The sequence below is a fragment of the Nycticebus coucang genome, chromosome 12, assembly GCF_027406575.1.
Source record: "Nycticebus coucang isolate mNycCou1 chromosome 12, mNycCou1.pri, whole genome shotgun sequence".
NCBI lineage: Eukaryota > Metazoa > Chordata > Mammalia > Primates > Lorisidae > Nycticebus > Nycticebus coucang.
The window spans coordinates 85,333,708-85,352,868 of record NC_069791.1 but is presented as its reverse complement, the minus strand read 5'-3'; positions in this window follow the sequence as shown (position 1 = coordinate 85,352,868).

Here is a 19,161-nt window from a genome sequence, read left to right as displayed (position 1 = left end):
TAATGTACTAGGGCTGGGACATGTTCCCAGGGGCTGCTGATGCTGTCGGTTTGGGGATCACACTTTCAGAACCACTATACTCATTTTCCTACTCTAGTTCAGCGTCTTTGAAATGGGGAAGACTGCTGTCCCTACATCAAATTTCTCTGTCGCACTGATTCTTTTGAATTTCTCTGCTGGTTTCTTATTGTGCAGTCAGCGTCTTCCTCGGTGACACCAACAGCTGTGTCCTTTCCATCGTGTTGGGATTCCTCACTGAGATGCTAAATTGTATAAGGCAGAAAGTGGGGATCATTGGGCTGCAGCCAATGGGGAAAACTTGCCGTAATAAAAGAGGCTAGAACTGGTACTTTTGGACTGTGAGAGAATTGATTAGCTGGGGAATAGAGATCAGTAAGAAGAGAAAATTAAAAAGGGGTGTAAGAGGCAACTGAGAAATAAGAATTTCACGTGAATTGTAGCAAGAGACATTGAAGCTTCAGGACATTCCCTGATCCTGGAGTTCTCCCCGTGACTTCCCATTAGCATCACTGGGAGCTCCTGCACCCAGCTTATGCCCTGGCCCCACTCCAGAACAATGGCATCACTGGGGCCCTGAGATCAGATATAGATATGTTTTAAAGTTCCCCCACATGATTCCACTAGGAAGCCAGGATTGAGAATTTCTGCCGGATCCCTCTATTTCCACGGATCCCCACATTTTAAGCCGTGACCTTGAGCATTGCTCAGCCATATGCCTTAGCTACAGCTGCTGTGCCCTTGCCACTCTGCTCACGATGGGGCTCTACCTGGATGGGAGACCCAAGTCCAGAGAGAGATTTCCTCTCTCTGCCTGGGCCATCTTGTTTCATCTATTGCTTCTTGGTGGAAGCCAGAAACATGGGAAGAAGCTATCTCCCTGACTATCCTACCAAAAACAGCCACACCAGCCTCTTCTTTTGTCACCTTTTCTTTATCCCTTTGGCTTATTCAAAGTGGTAGGGCGCCAGTCCCATATGCCAAAGGTGGCAGGTTCAAACCCAGCCCCGGCCAAAACCCACAAAAAAAAAAAAAAAAAAAAAAAAAAAGTATTTTATTTCCAATATAACATTTATTACCCTTTCAATATCTTCTATGTCTATGTGTTTACGTATGAAAACATCTATCTCTCCACTAGAATGTCAGCTCTGTAAGGGCAGACCTGCTCTGTCTCCTTCACCACTGTCTGAGTCTTCTTGAGCTGTATGTCAAAGCATCATAGCCTGGGAAGATTTAAAAACAAGAACATTTTATTTCCTTGTACTTCTGGGAACTGGGGCTCCATGATTAGAGTGCCAGCTTGGGTATGTTCTGGTGAAGCCTCTCTTCCTGGCTTCTAGAAGGCAGCCATCTCAGCAAGGGCTTAGTGACCTCTTCTTTGTGTGTACATGCAGAGAGAGATAGAGAGAGAGATAGGGATAGGGACAGAGATAGTAATAGAGATAGAGAGAGTGACAGAGAAGAGAGACAGCATAAGCACACGGGCTCTCTGGTGTCTCTCTTCTCCTAAGAGCATCAGTCCTATTGAGCCAGGTTCCCACCTTATCGCATTGAAGTTAAGGCTTCAACATATGAATTTTGGAGTTACATAAGCATTTGGTCCATGATAACCACTCATCCCCAGTACCCAGCATAGTGCCTGGCTATTCTAGCAGGTAGTGAATACTTACCTGGAAGGTGAATTAATTCAGTAATCCCAAAGCTTAGCTCTATCATAAAGTCTTGTGGGATATAGGAGCCTCAGTTCTTCTAGAGAAAACAAAAAATCAAAGACTTGACTAAAATGCTACTTCTTTCCTCTGCATAAGCCCATCATAATGAATACAGCTCAGTTTCCCTCCTGATGAATGCTACAATGGGCCGCCAGTGGTGGATACTCTACCTTGACTTTCTGAAGCCTGGTTTCCAGAATGTTTTGTCTTGCAAGTGCTTCCTTCACACCCACATTGCAATTCTGGAGAAGAACAGCAGGTTTTGAAAGGCTTCTTTTATTTCAGATCTACTTGCCAAGCATGAAAGAAAATGTAACAGTAGAAAAGTGGTCTCACAGAGTAAGATGTGTCTCTGTGTGTATGTGTGTATACTCATGAGTGTCTGTGCACATGTATAAGAAAGAGATCATGCGTAAGAAAGAGAGAGTGGTCTGTGCGAATTGAAGAATCAAGTATTTACATCTTAGTTTATTCTAGGCACTCGAAATCCTATTATTGAATGAATGAATAAAAGATGAATGTACAGGGAAAGCAATATGGGGAAAGAAGTACCAGATCTTTACAATGGAGTAAATAGGCAAGAGGAAAGAAAAGTGATACTCATTGATTAATGAGAAGATCCTAAAAGAGATCCCATCTGACAGCACAGAAGAGAAGAAAGGGAAGGAGAGGTTCAGTCCTAGATTTCTGCAGTATCGATAAACTGGTTACTGTCTTATCTTTTTCTCTTCTTAATGTCTAATTGATGTCAACTCATCCTCATCTGAAGAGGAATATCAGCCTCAGTCTACCAGTGAGTGGTATCTAGAACCATTCTTCTTACTTGGAGTAGAGTGACAAGTGACCACAAATACCTCTCATCCCAAGGCACCTTTGCCACCCCTCTCACTAAGAGGTGGAGTCTATTTCTCTGCTCTTGAATCTAGGTTAGTCATGTGACTTATGTTGGCTAAAAGGATATTAGTAAATGTGACAGAGACAGAGGCTCAAGTAGCTGTTAGACATTGTGCCTTGCTCTATTACTCTGTCCTTGGAACTCTAGGATCATTGCACAAGTTGGGGAAACCCAAGCTGGTCTGGCAGATGGTTACAGACATGTGGACCAGTATTGTGGTCTGAGATAACAGCCTGCCAACTATTATACCCATGAGTAAGGCCACCCTAGATCACCCACCTGACTCATCAGCTACTCAAGGATGAGAGAGTATAAAGAGATGGGCTCTATTAGCTCTAGACTATAAGAAACAGTCAATCCATAGAGTTATATGATAAATATGGGTGTCATTTATGCCACCCAAGTCATCACAAGGTGGCATGTTACACAGCAGATGCTAACTTACACATCACCTTAGGCCTCCCATGTGATGGATAGAAGGCCATAGATTTTTAGCCTGTGTGCATTAGCTTTCTATTCCTGAGTAACAAATGACCACAAGCGTAAAGGTTGAAAGCAGCAAACAGGCTTACAGTTCTGGAAGCCAGGTCTGGCTTAGCTGGGTCCTCCCTGCTCAAGGGTACAGGGTAGACAGTACACTGGGTACAGTGTAAAGGTCATTTGAGAATCAGTCAACAAAGCATCCAGCTTTGTTGAAAGATGGAAATCCCTTACAATTATAAAGGTGAGGGCTTCAGTTGTTATCTGGAAGCTACTACCTTTAGCTTCTAGAGGCCATGCTCCACAGCATGGCAACCTGCTCACTCAGGGCCAGCAACAAGTGAGAGACAGACTCCAGCAAGATGACCACTTCCTATCCTCAGTACATGATTACATACTCTAGTTCTCTGTCCCCTTTGCCAGCTTCCATTGGTTAGAAGCCAGTCACAGTTCCCACCCACACACAAGGGGAAGAGGCCACAGGGAGGCGGAAATGAGAGCCATTTTAGAAGCCGCCTCCTACATTAACTTTAACACACTGACCTGTGAGGGACGTCTGCCTCATTTACTCTTCATTGAACATACATTTACAGAGTGCTTTCTGCACGGCAGACACCCAGGGGGCAGCAATAAACCAAGTCAGAGTGAGGGGGGTGATGTGATAATTAACAGCCGTGTATGTCATGCTGAGAACTTTGGCTTTTACCCTGTGCAGAGAAGTGGGGGGAGAGCCATTAAGAGATCTGAGAAAAGGAGAGGGAGGTTAATGTTTTAAAATCACCACTGTGGCTGCTATTTGAAAAAAGGCTTCAGAGAGACCAGTCTGATGCATACTACAAAATCTTTTTTTTTTTTTTTGTGAATTAGTTTTTTAAATTTCAGATTAATATGAGAGTACAAATGACTAGGTTACACTGTGTTTGTTAGATAAAGTCCAAATTGTAGTTGAGCCCTTCACCCAGGAGGTGTGCCACTGGGTCAGTTAGATGAGAGCACTCCCATCCCCCTTCCTTCTCCCCTCTGCCGACTCTCTCCTCCTCCTCCCCCCCTTCTTGAGTTTAATTGTGTTTTTCTCTTTTATGGGCATGTCTACTACAAAATCATAGTGAATGAAGAGGGAGGGTTGGATCACGGATAAGCAGTAATGGTGGAGAGAGGTGAAGAGTGACTTATTCCCAGCCAGGAACTAACTTTGGGCCTCTCCTGTGTCTCTATCCTGTGTGGTGGGAAACTGTCATTGTGCTTCTCTGCTTTCCAACTTTTCTTTTCAGGGAAACTAGGTCCTCCCAGAAGGGTCCAGTGGTTGGGATCCCTGCAATGTCTTACCACCACCCCTTGTATTTCTTTCTACTTGCTACTTGAACTTCAACAGCAAGCAATTACATATAGCAGTAAAATCTTTTTCTTTTTTTTTTTTATTGTTGGGGATTCATTGAGGGTACAATAAGCCAGGTTACACTGACTGTATTTGTTAGGTAAAGTCCCTTTTGCAATCTGTGTCTTGCCCCCAAAAGGTGTGGCACACACTAAGGCCCCACCCCCCTTCCTCTCTCTGCTCTTCCTTTCAGTCTTTGGTATTAGGAAGATCCAGGATGAAACCTACTTGGAATTGGCTGAATGAGCCTTATTTCTCCATCTGCAAACTGGGTATAACAATCCCCTAGGTTTTTCGTGGACCCAGTAAATAATTCAATTAAATACCTGCTAGAACCAAATTGGTCTCTTCTCCTTCCTTCTGTACAGTGCATGTCTGATCTTGCCCTAGTCACCAGCAATTTTGCCTTCTTCAGACAGAATCTGTTTCTATTGCCTGAATCTGGCTGTGTTGATGAGAGCTTGGGCTGACAGAAGGAAATGGTGTGGACAGCAGGTGCATTTGAAACTTGTTGGCAGCTTTTCCAAATTGAGACAGGCAGTCCCCACCCCCACTGGTTCTTTCCCAAGGGCATGAAATGCGAGCCCAGCTGTAGCAGACAGAGGTGCCTCTCAGCTCAGAGCCAATACAGAAGATGACAACATCTCAGAAAGGTCCAGAAGGGACAAGAAAGATTATGTAAAGTAACAAAACAGAGTAAACACTGCTCTGTCACTGACTTTGCCCAGGAGCACAGGCACTAGTGGAAAGGCCCCAGCAAGTGCCCATGTTTATGACAAAAATGCTGAGGAAGGGAAATCTCCACACAGACAGGGAAGACATAGAATTTACAGTGAATTACTTGAGACCAGACTTTTCTACATGCATCTGTTACTTGAATGTTTACCTGACTTTTACAAAGGTATAGAGGGGTTGAAAAACAAAACAAAAAAACCACAATTCAGTTATCATCAAGAAACATTTATGGAGCATCTTCTTAGGCCTGTCACTGTGCTAGCAACCTCACAGTAGGAAAATAAAGATACAAAAGAGCTAGTGTAATCAGCTCTGAGATTCTAAGACAAAAGATATACAAAGGTTCTATGTCAATTACTTGAGTGAAAGTTATTACCAACCAGAGGGCTAATAAATTAAACTGTCGGGTTCTCAGCTGTCACTGGTAGCCTGAAGTGGATTGAGAGTGTTAAGCAGGAAGGAGTTAATTGAAAAAGGTTTTAGCAGGCTGAGTGGCTCACACCTGTAATCCGAGGGCTAAGGGTGGGGGTCGGGGGAGACCACCTGAGCTCAAGAGGTGGAGACCACCCTGAGCAAGAACCCCACCTCTACTAAGAAAAGAAATACTAGTTGGGTGTTGTGGTGGGTACCTGCAGTGCCAGCTACTTGGGAGGGTGAGGCAGGAGGATTGCATGAACCCAAGAGTTTAAGGTTGCTGTGAGTTATGACACCACAGCACTCTACCAGAGTGACAGAGTGAGACTCTGTCTCAAAAAAAAAAAAAAAAAAAAACGAAAAAAGAAAAGAAAAAAGAAAGAAAGAAAAAAATGTTTAGCTGCTATATCCTGTCAGTGGCCTGCAAAACTATATTTTCATTTACCCTAAGGATGTTAATGAGGCTCATTAAGATTTCAAGGAAAGAAGACCTGCAGAGACCTGGGAGTTTACTGTAAGAATGTGAGGGAAGTACAGGTAACAACAATCGACATCTTATGCTTACACAGGAGGATGCATTAATGTTAATATCCAAATCTCCCTGATGCTGAGCCACATCTCATGTTTTGAAACCACTCTTTCCTATTGCTTTCCTATAGAATTCATGTCTCAAAGGAATTTGGGAACAAATGCACTCATGCTCCTGGGCTGGCATTGTCCTCATTACACTGATATGTCCTCTCCTATTGTCAATGCCGTATATAAAAATGCCAACTTTTCAGGAACTATTTCATAATCTTACCCAAAGGGTTCATCCTCCAGTTTTCAAAGCAGTGTTGGGCTCCATGCCAATTTTCTAAGAATTCTGCCCCCAATTCTGTGCTAAATGTTGGTTACCTTGATCAAAAATGCAACACTACTGATGCCCTGGGTTGCATAAAACCTTTCAGATTTTGGGCACTTCTGAGTGACTAAGGCCAACTTACACATTTTAGTGTTCCTTATATACAGAAACCTTTCCCTCCACCCTTCCATGAGTCATCCTCTGGCATGGCAATTCATTTATATTGAATTGAGTATTGAATGGTGGGACAGGAAATTGTTTGAATGTACCTGAGTTCCAGCTCCAGCCCAGGCAGGATGCCCTGTGACATTTGGCAAGCATCACAGTGGTCCAGAATGAACAAGGACACTATTCAGAATTCATCAGGATTTCTAGGATCTCACTGATTCTAGAGTCATCTCTGATTGTGTTGTATCGTCTGGGAATCTGATTCCACTTCAGCATGTATTGTCTCTCATGTTCTTTTTATAGCTTCCCTCAGAATTTCTAGGATTCTATGCTGACTTCTGTGTCTCCATTTTTTTATGTGAACATCACAAGAGAAATAATCTGATCAAGTCATTTAATGACTCTCTCATACAGTCAGTTAGTTACCATGCATCACAGCATGTCCATACTGGGCCGGATTCCCTCATCGGCCACCCCACTGACTGCTGGTCTCACATTGGCCAAACCCTGACCTTATCAGCTATGGTTCAAAGCATGGACAGATATGCATAAAAATTTGCTTATGGTTTGGTTACTCAGAAGGCACCCGTAGATATAAGCGAGCCTTGAGAATCATAAACTCTTCTCCAATTTAGCCAAGCTCCAGCTTCAGGTGTCCAACTTTCTCCTACAGGATGAGATGCTAAGCATCTCAACTTATCACATCTTAAACTCTTCAAGTTACCAATCAAAGCCTTATGTTTTTTTCCCGGCTACCTACTCTGACTTGAGTCCCCCTGGCCAGAAATCTTGGATTTTTCCCCTTTCCAAAAGTTTTGAGATACATAAAAATCAAGAAACATAAAATCCATGCAGATGGAAACAAATGAAGCCCTCCCAGCAACATCAGTAAGCTGAGCAAGTTGAACCTTGCAGGAATGAATCAGAAAGGATGCTTGATGACTGTATTTCTTGGAAGTGAAATAATGGACCATAACACAGTCTATCTCAAAACTTTTGTAGTGACCTACATATGCTCAATGGACATACAATTCAATACATTTCTATTTATATACCCCAAACATCTGAGTTTCTTGCTCGAGTTCAGAACCTCATTCTTCCACATTTTGTCTATTGCAAAAGCATCTATATCATCTTGCTGATTCCATTCCAGCCTAAAGTATACACAAGCACATGCCGTTATATTTGTGCATAGCTCTGTTCCTTTGACATACTATAACTTATATTGAAAAGGTCTTTCTTGTGTGCTTGATCAACCTCCACTGATTCTTTTAATGTAGCACAAATGTCACCTATTCTATGAAGAATTCCTAGTTTTTTCCTGTCTCAGCCAATCAGGCCCACATTGTTTTGTGCTAAATCCATATCCTTGCAGAAATCCCTATCATATCACTTATAAACTGAATGATATTGATTTATTTGCATACAGAACTCCCTCCACCAGACTGCTCCACTGGGTTTGGGGGAGATGAGGTCACAAGATGCTCACAGGTTCTATATCATTGAAATGTAGTCAGAGCAAGGAACTTGCAGGCACTAATCAGAATGCTGGCTCTAACATTAACCTGGGCTCTTTTCCACGTTCCTTCACTGAGTCATTTCTACTTTTCCCCCATGATGAAGCTCTTCCCTGTTGTACAAGAGGCAGTGGGAAGTGAGTGGCCACATCATCTGAAGTGTGGGACAAGGCATTCTCTCTCTCTCAGCAAGATAAGAAGGGGGAAAGTAGAGGAAGTGAAGAGTAAGAAGAGCAAAAGGCTGACTAAGTGTGAAGAGAGAGCAGTGAAAAGGCCGAGAATCAATGATCAACTCTGTAACAATGAACTCCACTACTGCCCATACTCTGATCTCAAAATACCAGTTTCCACTCACAGGAATCAGAGCTAATCATCAAAATAGCAAAATCCAGGACTAGGAAAGAAAATTTGCAAGATGAGCCCAATAAGCCATGTTATTCTAGAAAGCAAGAAGCCTAGCAGAGACCACTAGTGTTGAGTTAAGGACTCAGATGATAATTTGAATAAAAGGACAAGCATCAGCAAGAGGGCAAAGTCGGGTTTCCCAGTGCTTGATCCTCTTCAGAGACATCAATTCGAACAATCATCCATTAACAAAAATACTTTCACAAGATCTAAGGAAATCAGGTGGGAAATTATAGTACCTGAATGTAGCACAGAATATTTTTTAAAAAGATGCATTAAAGATGGTAAGAAGGACAGTTTTACATCACTCACATCATCCCTTTTCCTGCACCAGGAAGCACAGTGTGGAGAGAGATACCCTCAGTAGGCTGGAGAGAGAAAGGAGCATTAGACTTTGCTCCTAATGCCCAAGCTGATCCCACCCCAGTTAAACGCAGCATCAGACTGGTTCCTGGTTCTGCATTGCTCCTGTAGCCTCAGGATCTGGATTGCCACCCCTGCCAGGAAGGCTGTCATGGGCTCAGGCTTTAGTCTGCCCCAGCACTAAAGGAACCTGCATGTCCAGCTTCTAGATCACCCCAGTACCAACCTGACCCTCATAGCCCTGGTCATCAGACCAGCACCCACAGCCCCAGCCTGCAGACTGACCACTATGGACACAAGTTCCAGGCCCATCTAGTGCCAAATTATCCCCTAGCAGCTCCAGATCCCAGGCCCTGCCCAACACCAGGTTGGTACTTCCGGCCAGGACTACTAGACAAAACATGATTGTCAGAGTAGATTCAAGAAAAGCTTTCGACTTAATTGTTTTTTAAAAAAAATTATAGGGAATTAGGGATAGAAAAAAATGTACATCCACAGTAAAACATGGCTAGAAGTCTTAGCTTGAACTATTAAGCAAGAAAAAGAAATAAAATGCATCAAATTTGGAAAGAATCAAGATAAACTATTCCTGTTTGCAAAGAACATGTTCTTATATAGAGAAAACCCTACAAGACTCTACCAAAACACTGTTAGGAGGCTGGAGGATATCTTTAGCCCAAAAGTTTGAGAACAGCCCAGGCAACATAGGGAAACCTCATCTGTAAAAGAAAAAAAAAAAGTTAAAAATTTTTGAAAGAAAAGTGGGCATGGTGATGTGATTCCCACCTATTCAGGAAACTGAGGCAAGAAGATCGGGATTTCTTTCTTTTTTTTTTTTTTTTTACTGTTGGGGATTCATTGAGGGTACAATAAGCCAGGTTACACTGATTGCAATTGTTAGGTAAAGTCCCTCTTGCAATCATGTCTTGCCCCCATAAAGTGTGACACACACCAAGGCCCCACCCACCTCCCTCCTTCCCTCTTTCTGTTTCCCCCCCATAACCATAATTGTCATTAATTGTCCTCATATCAAAATTGAGTACATAGGATTCATGCTTCTCCATTCTTGTGATGCTTTACTAAGAATAATGTCTTCCACGTCCATCCAGGTTAATACAAAGGATGTAAAGTCTCCATTTTTTTTAATGGCTGAATAGTATTCCATGGTATACATATACCACAGCTTATTAATCCATTCCTGGGTTGGTGGGCATTTAGGCTGTTTCCACATTTTGGCGATTGTAAATTGAGCTGCAATAAACAGTCTAGTACAAGTGTCCTTATGATAAAAGGATTTCTTTCCTTCTGGGTAGATGCCCAGTAATGGGATTGCAGGATCAAATGGGAGGTCTAGCTTGAGTGCTTTGAGGTTTCTCCATACTTCCTTCCACAAAGGTTGTACTAGTTTGCAGTCCCACCAGCAGTGTAAAAGTGTTCCCTTCTCTCCACATCCATGCCAGCATCTGCAGTTTTGAGATTTTGTGATGTGGGCAATTCTCACTGGGGTTAGATGATATCTCAGGGTTGTTTTGATTTGCATTTCTCTAATATATAGAGATGATGAACATTTTTTCATGTGTTTGTTAGCCATTCGTCTGTCGTCTTTAGAGAAAGTTCTATTCATGTCTCTTGCCCATTGATATAAGGGATTGTTGGCTTTTTTCATGTGGATGAATTTGAGTTCTCTACAGATCCTAGTTATCAAGCTTTTGTCTGATTGAAAATATGCAAATATCCTTTCCCATTGTGTAGGTTGTCTCTTTGCTTTGGTTATTGTCTCCTTAGCTGTACAGAAGCTTTTCAGTTTAATGAAGTCCCATTTGTTTATTGTTGTTGTTGTTGTTGCAATTGCCATGGCAGTCTTCTTCATGAAGTCTTTCCCCAGGCCAATATATTCCAGTGTTTTTCCTATGCTTTCTTGGAGGATTTTTATTATTTCATGTCTTAAGTTTAAGTCCTTTATCCATCTTGAATCAATTTTTGTGAGTGGGGAAAGGTGTGGGTCCAGTTTCAGTCTTTTACATGTAGACATCCAGTTCTCCCAACACCATTTATTGAATAGGGAGTCTTTCCCCCAAGGTATGTTCTTGTTTGGTTTATCAAAGATTAGGTGGTTGTAAAATGTTAGTTTCATTTCTTGGTTTTCAATTCGACTCCAAGTGTCTATGTCTCTGTTTTTGTGCCAGTACCATGCTGTCTTGAGCACTATGGCTTTGCAGTACAGACTAAAATCTGGTATGCTCATGCCCCCAGCTTTATTTTTGTTACAGAGAACTGCCTTAGCTATACGGGGTTTTTTCCAGTTCCATACAAAACGCAGAATCATTTTTTCCAAATCTTGAAAGTACGATGTTGGTATTTTGATAGGAATGGCATTGAATAGGTAGATTGCTTTGGGAAGTATAGACATTTTAACAATGTTGATTCTTCCCATCCATGAGCATGGTATGTTCTTCCATTTGTTAATATCCTCTGCTATTTCCTTTCTGAGGATTTCATAGTTTTCTTTATAGAGGTCCTTCACCTCCTTCGTTAGGTATACTCCTAGGTATTTCATTTTCTTTGAAACTATGGTGAAGGGAGTTGTGTCCTTAATTAGCTTCTCATCTTGACTGTTATTGGTGTACACAAAGGCTACTGACTTGTGGACATTGATTTTATATCCTGAAACATTACTGTATTTTTTGATGACTTCTAGGAGTCTTGTGGTTGAGTCTTTGGGGATCTCTAAGTATAAGATCATGTCGTCAGCAAAGAGGGAGAGTTTGACCTCCTCTGCTCCCATTTGGATTCCCTTTATTTCCTTGTCTTGCCTAATTGTATTGGCTAGAACTTCCAGCACTATGTTGAATAGTAAAGGTGACAGAGCACAACCTTGTCTGGTTCCAGTTCTAAGAGGAAAAGCTTTGAGTTTTACTCCATTCAGTAAAATATTGGCTGTGGGTTTGTCATAGATAGCTTCAATCAGTTTTAGAAATGTGCCACCTATGCCTATACTCTTCAGTGTTCTAATTAGAAAAGGATGCTGGATTTTATCAAATGCTTTTTCTGCATCTATTGAGAGGATCATGTGATCTTTATATTGCCTCTGTTAATATGGTGGATAATGTTTATAGACTTGCGTATGTTAAACCAGCCTTGCATCCCTGGGATGAAGCCTACTTGATCATGATGAATGACTTTTTTGATGATAATCTGTAATCTATTGGCTAGGATTTTATTGAGAATATTTGCGTCTATGTTCATGAGTGAGATTGGTCTGAAATTCTCCTTTTTGTTTGGGTCCTTTCCTGGTTTTGGTATCAGGTTGATGTTTGCTTCATAGAATGTGTTGGGGAAGATTCCTTCTTCCTCAATTTTTTGGAATAATTTCTGCAGTACAGGAATAAGCTCTTCCTTGAAGGTTTGATAGAATTCTGGAGTGAAGCCATCTGGACCAGGGCATTTTTTGGTTGGAAGATTTTTTATTGTTTCTTTGATCTCAGTGCTTGAAATTGGTCTGTTCAGGAGGTCTATTTCTTCCTGGCTGAGTCTAGGGAGAGGGTGTGATTCCAAATATTGATCCATTTCTTTCACATTGTCAAATTTCTGGGCATAGAGTTTCTGGTAGTATTCTGAGATGATCTCTTGTATCTCTGTGGGATCAGTTGTTATTTTCCCTTTATCGTTTCTGATTGAGGTTACTAGAGATTTTACTTTTCTATTTCTAGTTAGTCTGGCCAATGGTTTATCTATTTTATTTATTTTTTCAAAAAACCAACTCCTTGTTTCATTAATTTTCTGAATGATTCTTTTGTTTTCAATGTCATTGATCTCTGATTTGATTTTGGATATTTCTTTTCTTCTACTGAGTTTAGGCTTAGATTGTTCTTCTTTTTCCAATTCCATAAGATGGCTTGTGAGATAGTTGATGTGCTCTCTTTCTGTTTTTCGAATGTAAGCATCTAAAGCGATGAATTTTCCTCTCAAAACTGCTTTTGCAGTATCCCACAGGTTTTGGTAGCTTGTGTCTTCATTGTTGTTATGCTCAAGGAAGTTAATGATTTCCTGTTTTATTTCTTCCTTCACCCATCTGTTATTCAACAGAAGATTGTTTAATTTCCATGCCTTTGGGTGGGGTCGAGCATTTTTGTTAGAGTTGAGTTCCACCTTTAGTGCATAATGGTATGAGAAGATACAAGGTAAAATTTCAATTCTTTTGATTCTGTTGATATTTGTTTTGTGTCCCAGGATATGATCAATTTTGGAGAATGTTCCATGGGGTGATGAGAAGAATGTATATTCTTTATCTTTGGATTGGAGTGTTCTATATGCGTCTATCAAGCACAGTTGTTCTAGGGTCTCGTTTAAGTCTCTTATATCCTTGTTTAATTTCTGTTTAGAGGATCTGTCCAGCTCTGTAAGAGGAGTGTTAAGGTCCCCTGTTATTATGGTATTATCAGATATCATATTACTCAGACTGAGTAAGGTCTGTTTCAAGAATCTGGGAGCATTTAAATTGGGTGCATACATATTTAGAATTGAAATGTCTTCTTGTTGTATTTTTCCCTTGACCAATATAAAGTGACCATCTTTGTCTTTTTTGACTTTAGTTCCTTTAAATCCACATGTATCTGAAAATAAGATTGCAACTCCTCTTTTCTTCTGAATTCCATTTGCCTGAAAAATTGTCTTCCATCCCTTGACTCGGAGCTTTAATTTGTCTTTTGAAGCCAGGTGTGTTTCTTGCAGACAGCAAATGGATGGCTTGTGTTTTTTAATCCAGTCAGCCCATCTATGTCTCTTGAGTGGGGAATTCAAGCCATTAACATTTATGGAGATAATTGATAAGTGTGGTAGTATTCTATTCGTCTTATTGTGTGAGAGTCCATTGCTTAGTTTTATCTTTTGCATCAGTGTGGAGGTTAGGTTCTGTCCTTTGATTTCTGAGTTCTTACTTTGCTGCTGATCCATTGTGGTGGTCAGTGTGCAGAACAGGTTGAAGTATTTCCTGTAGAGCTGGTCTTGTTGTGGCGAATTTCCTCAATGTTTGTATATCTGTAAATGATTTGATTTCTCCATCAATTTTGAAGCTTAGCTTAGCAGGGTACAGAATTCTGGGCTGGAAATTATTCTGTTTAAGTAGATTAAAGGTAGATGACCATTGTCTTCTTGCTTGGAAAGTTTCATTAGAGAAGTCTGCGGTCACTCTGATGGATTTGCCCCTGTAGGTCAACTGGCGCTTACTCCCGGCAGCTTGCAGAATCTTTTCTTTTGTCTTGACTTTGGACAGGTTCATCACAATGTGTCTTGGAGAAGCTCGGTTAGAGTTGAGGCGACTTGGGTTCCGATAGCCCTCTGAAAGCAGTGTGTCAGAATCTTTGGTGATATTTGGGAAATTTTCTTTTATAATATTCTCTAGTATGGATTCCATTCCTCTGGGGCATTCTTCTTCCCCTTCTGGAATTCCTATAACTCGTATGTTGGAACGCTTCATAAAGTCCCATAATTCTGACAGTGAACGTTCTGCTTTCTCTCTCTTCTTTTCTGCCTTTTTTACTATCTGAGTTATCTCAATAACTTTGTCTTCTACCTCTGAAATTCTTTCTTCTGCATGGTCTAACCTGTTGCTGATACTTTCCATTGCATCTTTAAGTTCCCTGATTGACTGTTTCATTTCCTTCAGCTCTGCTATATCCTTTTTATATTCTTCATATCGTTCATCTCTGATTTGATTCTGTTTTTGGATTTCCTTTTGGTTATTTTCCACTTTATTAGCAGTTTCCTTCATTGTTTCCATCATTTCTTTCATTGTTTTCAACATGTGTGTTGTAAATTCCCTTTGTGTCATTCCTAACATTTCTGTATAGGTGGAATCCTCTGCAGTAGCTACCTCATGGTCTCTTGGCGGGGTTGTTCTGGACTGGTTCTTCATGTTGCCTGGGGTTTTCTGCTGATTCTTCCTCCTGGGTGATTTCTTTTATCTGTGTCCTTGCCCTAATTTTCCTTTCACTTCCTCTTGCTCTTTAAGTTCTTGTGCCTGTGGACTAAGGGTTACAGGACCAGAAGGGTGAGAAGGTTGAAGAGCAAAAAAGGGATGAAAGAAAGGAGGACCGAGTGATAAGAAAAAAAAAAAAGAAAGATAGAGAAAGGAGACGGGGTGTGTAAAAGGAATATTGACAAAAAGAAGAGAGGCACAGAAAGAGGGAGACAGAGCAATATAGGTGTACAGTAGGGTACTTTGATACAACCTTAAAAAAACAAAAAACAAAAAACACCTTCTGGGGGTGCCAGTGTGGTGGTTCCCTTGAGGTCAGCAGCTCTTTGCTAACCTGATCAGACACAGTACCCCACCTCCACCAAGTAGAGAGGAAAGACAAAAGTGCTATAAATCAAACCAAAACAATCAAACAGAAAACTTTACGGGATAAAATTGGCTGGAAAAAAACAAATAATAGCAGTAGAAACAGTAACAAAAATGAAGTTCTAATTATTGAAATAGGCAGCAATGGGAAATTATAATTAAACTAGAAAAATTGCGAAAGAAAAAGGATGTGTATGGAAAAGGTTGAACTTAAAAAACAAAACAACAATCCACAACATCAAAATAAACAAAAAAAACCAACCAAACCAAAAAAAAAAAAAAAAAACAAAACACAACCAAAAACAAAGCAGTATGTATATGTTATTGAATATTGTCTGGGCAACACGTGGTCTTCTGGGGTATGAGATGTTAATCACAGTTCTGATATGACTGGAGGCTACTAGTTTCTCAAACCCCAGCAGGTAGACACCCTAAATCTCTCTTCAGCCCACTTAAAAGGCACTTTGAACTTGTTCACTTACTGAGCAGAAGCTTTCTCAGGGAAGTGCTTGTCGCCGGAATCACTGCTGAAGTGGCTATCCACTTACCCTGTGTGGCAAAACTGGTCTCCCTCTGCCCCCGAGGGTTAGGGCTGCAAGGCGGCTCAGACCCCGCCCTTAGGCTACTTGGTCGCTGGGTTACCAGCTCCCACCCAATTCCAGCTCTGCGACCCTGAGGGCGGAGCTTGCTGGGGCAGATCGCTCACAATGGCTGCCTGTGACCCAGAGCCAAACACTATTAGCTCCATCTGGCTCAGCGGCTCAGACTGGGGCCCTAGACAAAGGCCAAAGTTCTCCGCACTCCCGCTCAGGCTCTCCCCAAGGCAGCTCAGCTGAGTGCCAAGTCCAAAGACACCAAAACAGTTCACAGGTAAGGCCTTTCTGGTTTGCAGTCTTGCTGCTACTGAACTTACAGTTGCGGGCAGGTTTAGACGGATTGAACACACGCGACCACTTGCCGGTTTTCCACTGTTTTAGTCCTCCTCTTGGGGTCCAGAAGTCTCTCGCTGACTCCCTGTATCCTCTCAGGGGTGATGATAGGCAGATCCCACCAGCCAGAGATGCCTGGAGTCCTATATCCCCAGACTCACGGTGCCCAGATGCAAGGAAGCTGTTACTCAGCTGCCATCTTGCTCCACCTCGAAGATTGGGATTTCTTAAGCCCAGGAGTTTGAGGTTGCAGTGAGCTATGATTGCACCACTACACTCCAGCCTGAGTGACAGAGAAAAACCCTCATCTCTCAAAAAGTATCCTTTTAAAACTAATAAATGAATTCAGTAAAGAGCTAACAAATGAATTTTAGTATAGCTGTAGGATACAAAATCAATATACAAAAATAGGCAAAGGAGTTGATAGACATTTCTCAAAAGAAGATATATAAATGTCCCAAAGGTATATTAAGAAATACTCAGCATCCTTAATCATCAGGGAAATGCAAATTAAAATCACAATGAAATATCACCTCACACTTGTTAGAATGGCAAGTATTAAAAAGAAAAAAGGCAAATATTGGCGAGGATGTAGAGAAGAGAGAACTCTGATATATCATTGATGGAAATATAAATTAATACAGTTGACCACCCAAAATAAGGGACTGAGAGGCAACGATCTCAATCATTGGAGGTTAAATTATGCCAACATTGAGGACAGGCCTGTGAAAAACACAGCAAAATCCAGGACTAGGATAGAAAAGATGTGTGGTTGTTTTTCCCAACGTGTATTTGGAAACTTCAGCATTTAAAGAGGACAGAACATACAGAAAGATAAAGGAGGCGGGGATGAACAGTAAAGCACAATGGTTACCTTCTTGTGAGGCTCACGAAATCTACATTTTATAGAAGGTAAGGTGAATGTTAGAAGAGAAAGGCTGAGTGAAGGAAGCATCAATTATGTAGATGTCCCTGGGTGGACAGAAATGTTTGATCTTGACTTGTCTCTTTTCTGCACCTAGGAAGATAAATGTGTTATCAACATTATTAGTCTGAAATTGAACAGACTTTAGTTTTAGGAGCTAGACCTAGCCTGTGGACCCAAAGTCACAATTTGCCTATTCTTGCTTGTGAGAAGCCAGTGAGGAATCCTTATGATCTGTGGAGGCAATCCTTCACAGATGCCTAAAACCTTTTGTCCGTCCTTTGGGGATCCTGCTAATGTGTGATGTAGTAACAGCTATTTCTTTGAAAAGGGTGTGAAACTTAGTAAATGTAGAATATAATTGTCTTAACACAATAACTAAGAAAATTCCAGGAAGGCTATATTAACCAGTGTGATGAAAATGTGTCAAACTCTTTATAAAACCAATGTATGGTGCCCCATGATCGCATTAATGTACACAGCTATGATTTAATATTAATTAAAAAAAAGAAAAGGGTGTCTCCTGACTCAGCTTTCTTTCCTTTTGTATAAGAAGTTGTTCTGAGGTTTTATTTTCCTTTACACAGTCATTAAGGAAATCAACATGAAAGTTTCTCAAAAACTAAAAAATATATAACTATTGTATGATCCAGCAATACAACAGATGTGTAAATATCCAAAGGAAATGGAATCAGTATATCAAAGAGAGAACTCCACTCCCATGTTCATTGTAGCGCTGTTTACAATAGCCAAAATATGGAGTCAACCTGTGTTCATCAACAGAATGGCAGATAAAGAAAATGTGATATATATATGTAATAGAATACTATTCAGCCTTTAAAAAGAAGGCAATCCTGTTATTTGTGATGACATGGACAAACTTAGAGTACATTATGTTAAGTAAAATAATCCAGGCACAGAAATACAAATACCACACAATCTCACTTATATATGGATTTTTTAAAAAGTGGAACTCATGGTAGTAGAAGGTAGAATTGTGATTACCAGAGGCTGGGGAAAGGATTTGGAGTTGAGGAGATGTTTGTCAAAAACTACAAAATTTCAGTTAGGAAGAATAAGTTCAAAAAATTCTATTGTACAGCATAGTGACTGTAATTACTAACAATGCATTTTATTCTTGAAAATTGCTTAGAGAGTAGATTTAAAGCATTCTTACCACAAAAAATGATAAGTATATAAAATAAAGTATATGTTAATTAACTTGATTTAACATTCCACAATGTATATATATATATATATTTCAACATGTACACAATAAATACATGCAAAATTTTGTCAATTAAACATATGACTCTGACGTGAATAAAATATCACTGACCCCAAATGGGACAATTAGAGAATCCACAAGAATACTAACTACAATAAAGTAATACATAAATAAGTTTAAAATCATAAGATCACCATGATCCTAAAAAAAAATAAACAACTCACTGTTTACTGGTTGGACAATGCCAGGGAACCCACTCATTGCTTTGAAAATTGGCATATAAAGAGGATAATTAAGCATTTATCTTGAGTTTTCCATTTTAATTGTGTATCTAGATAACATAATGCAAATATCACTCCTCTGCAACTTCTAATGAATTAATGGATCCAGTCAATGATTAGTGATGACTGCTCACATCACAAAAATGGAGGCAACCAGAACTCACGTGCCTTCTAACGCAACTGCACATCCCCGACAATAGTCTTGCCAAAAAAAAAATTGAAGTTGAATTTGATCAAGTTGATCTACCACCAATTTATAGACAACACAAGGAATAGAGGAATAATTGGCGAAATCCAGATGGTGAGTAACTCAGAAAAAAATGACTCAGTGTTTTTCCAGCTGCCCATATTTATGTCTGTGCCTACGACGATGACCCTGCTCATGTCTATGTTTATGTCTCTATTGATGGTCACCTCTACGTGTCCACGCTCATGTCTGTTTTGTCAGGCTCTGTATCTGTGTCTATGTCTGTGACTGACTTTGTGTCCATTCCTTCTTATTCACCTCTTGCAACAAAATAAATACAGT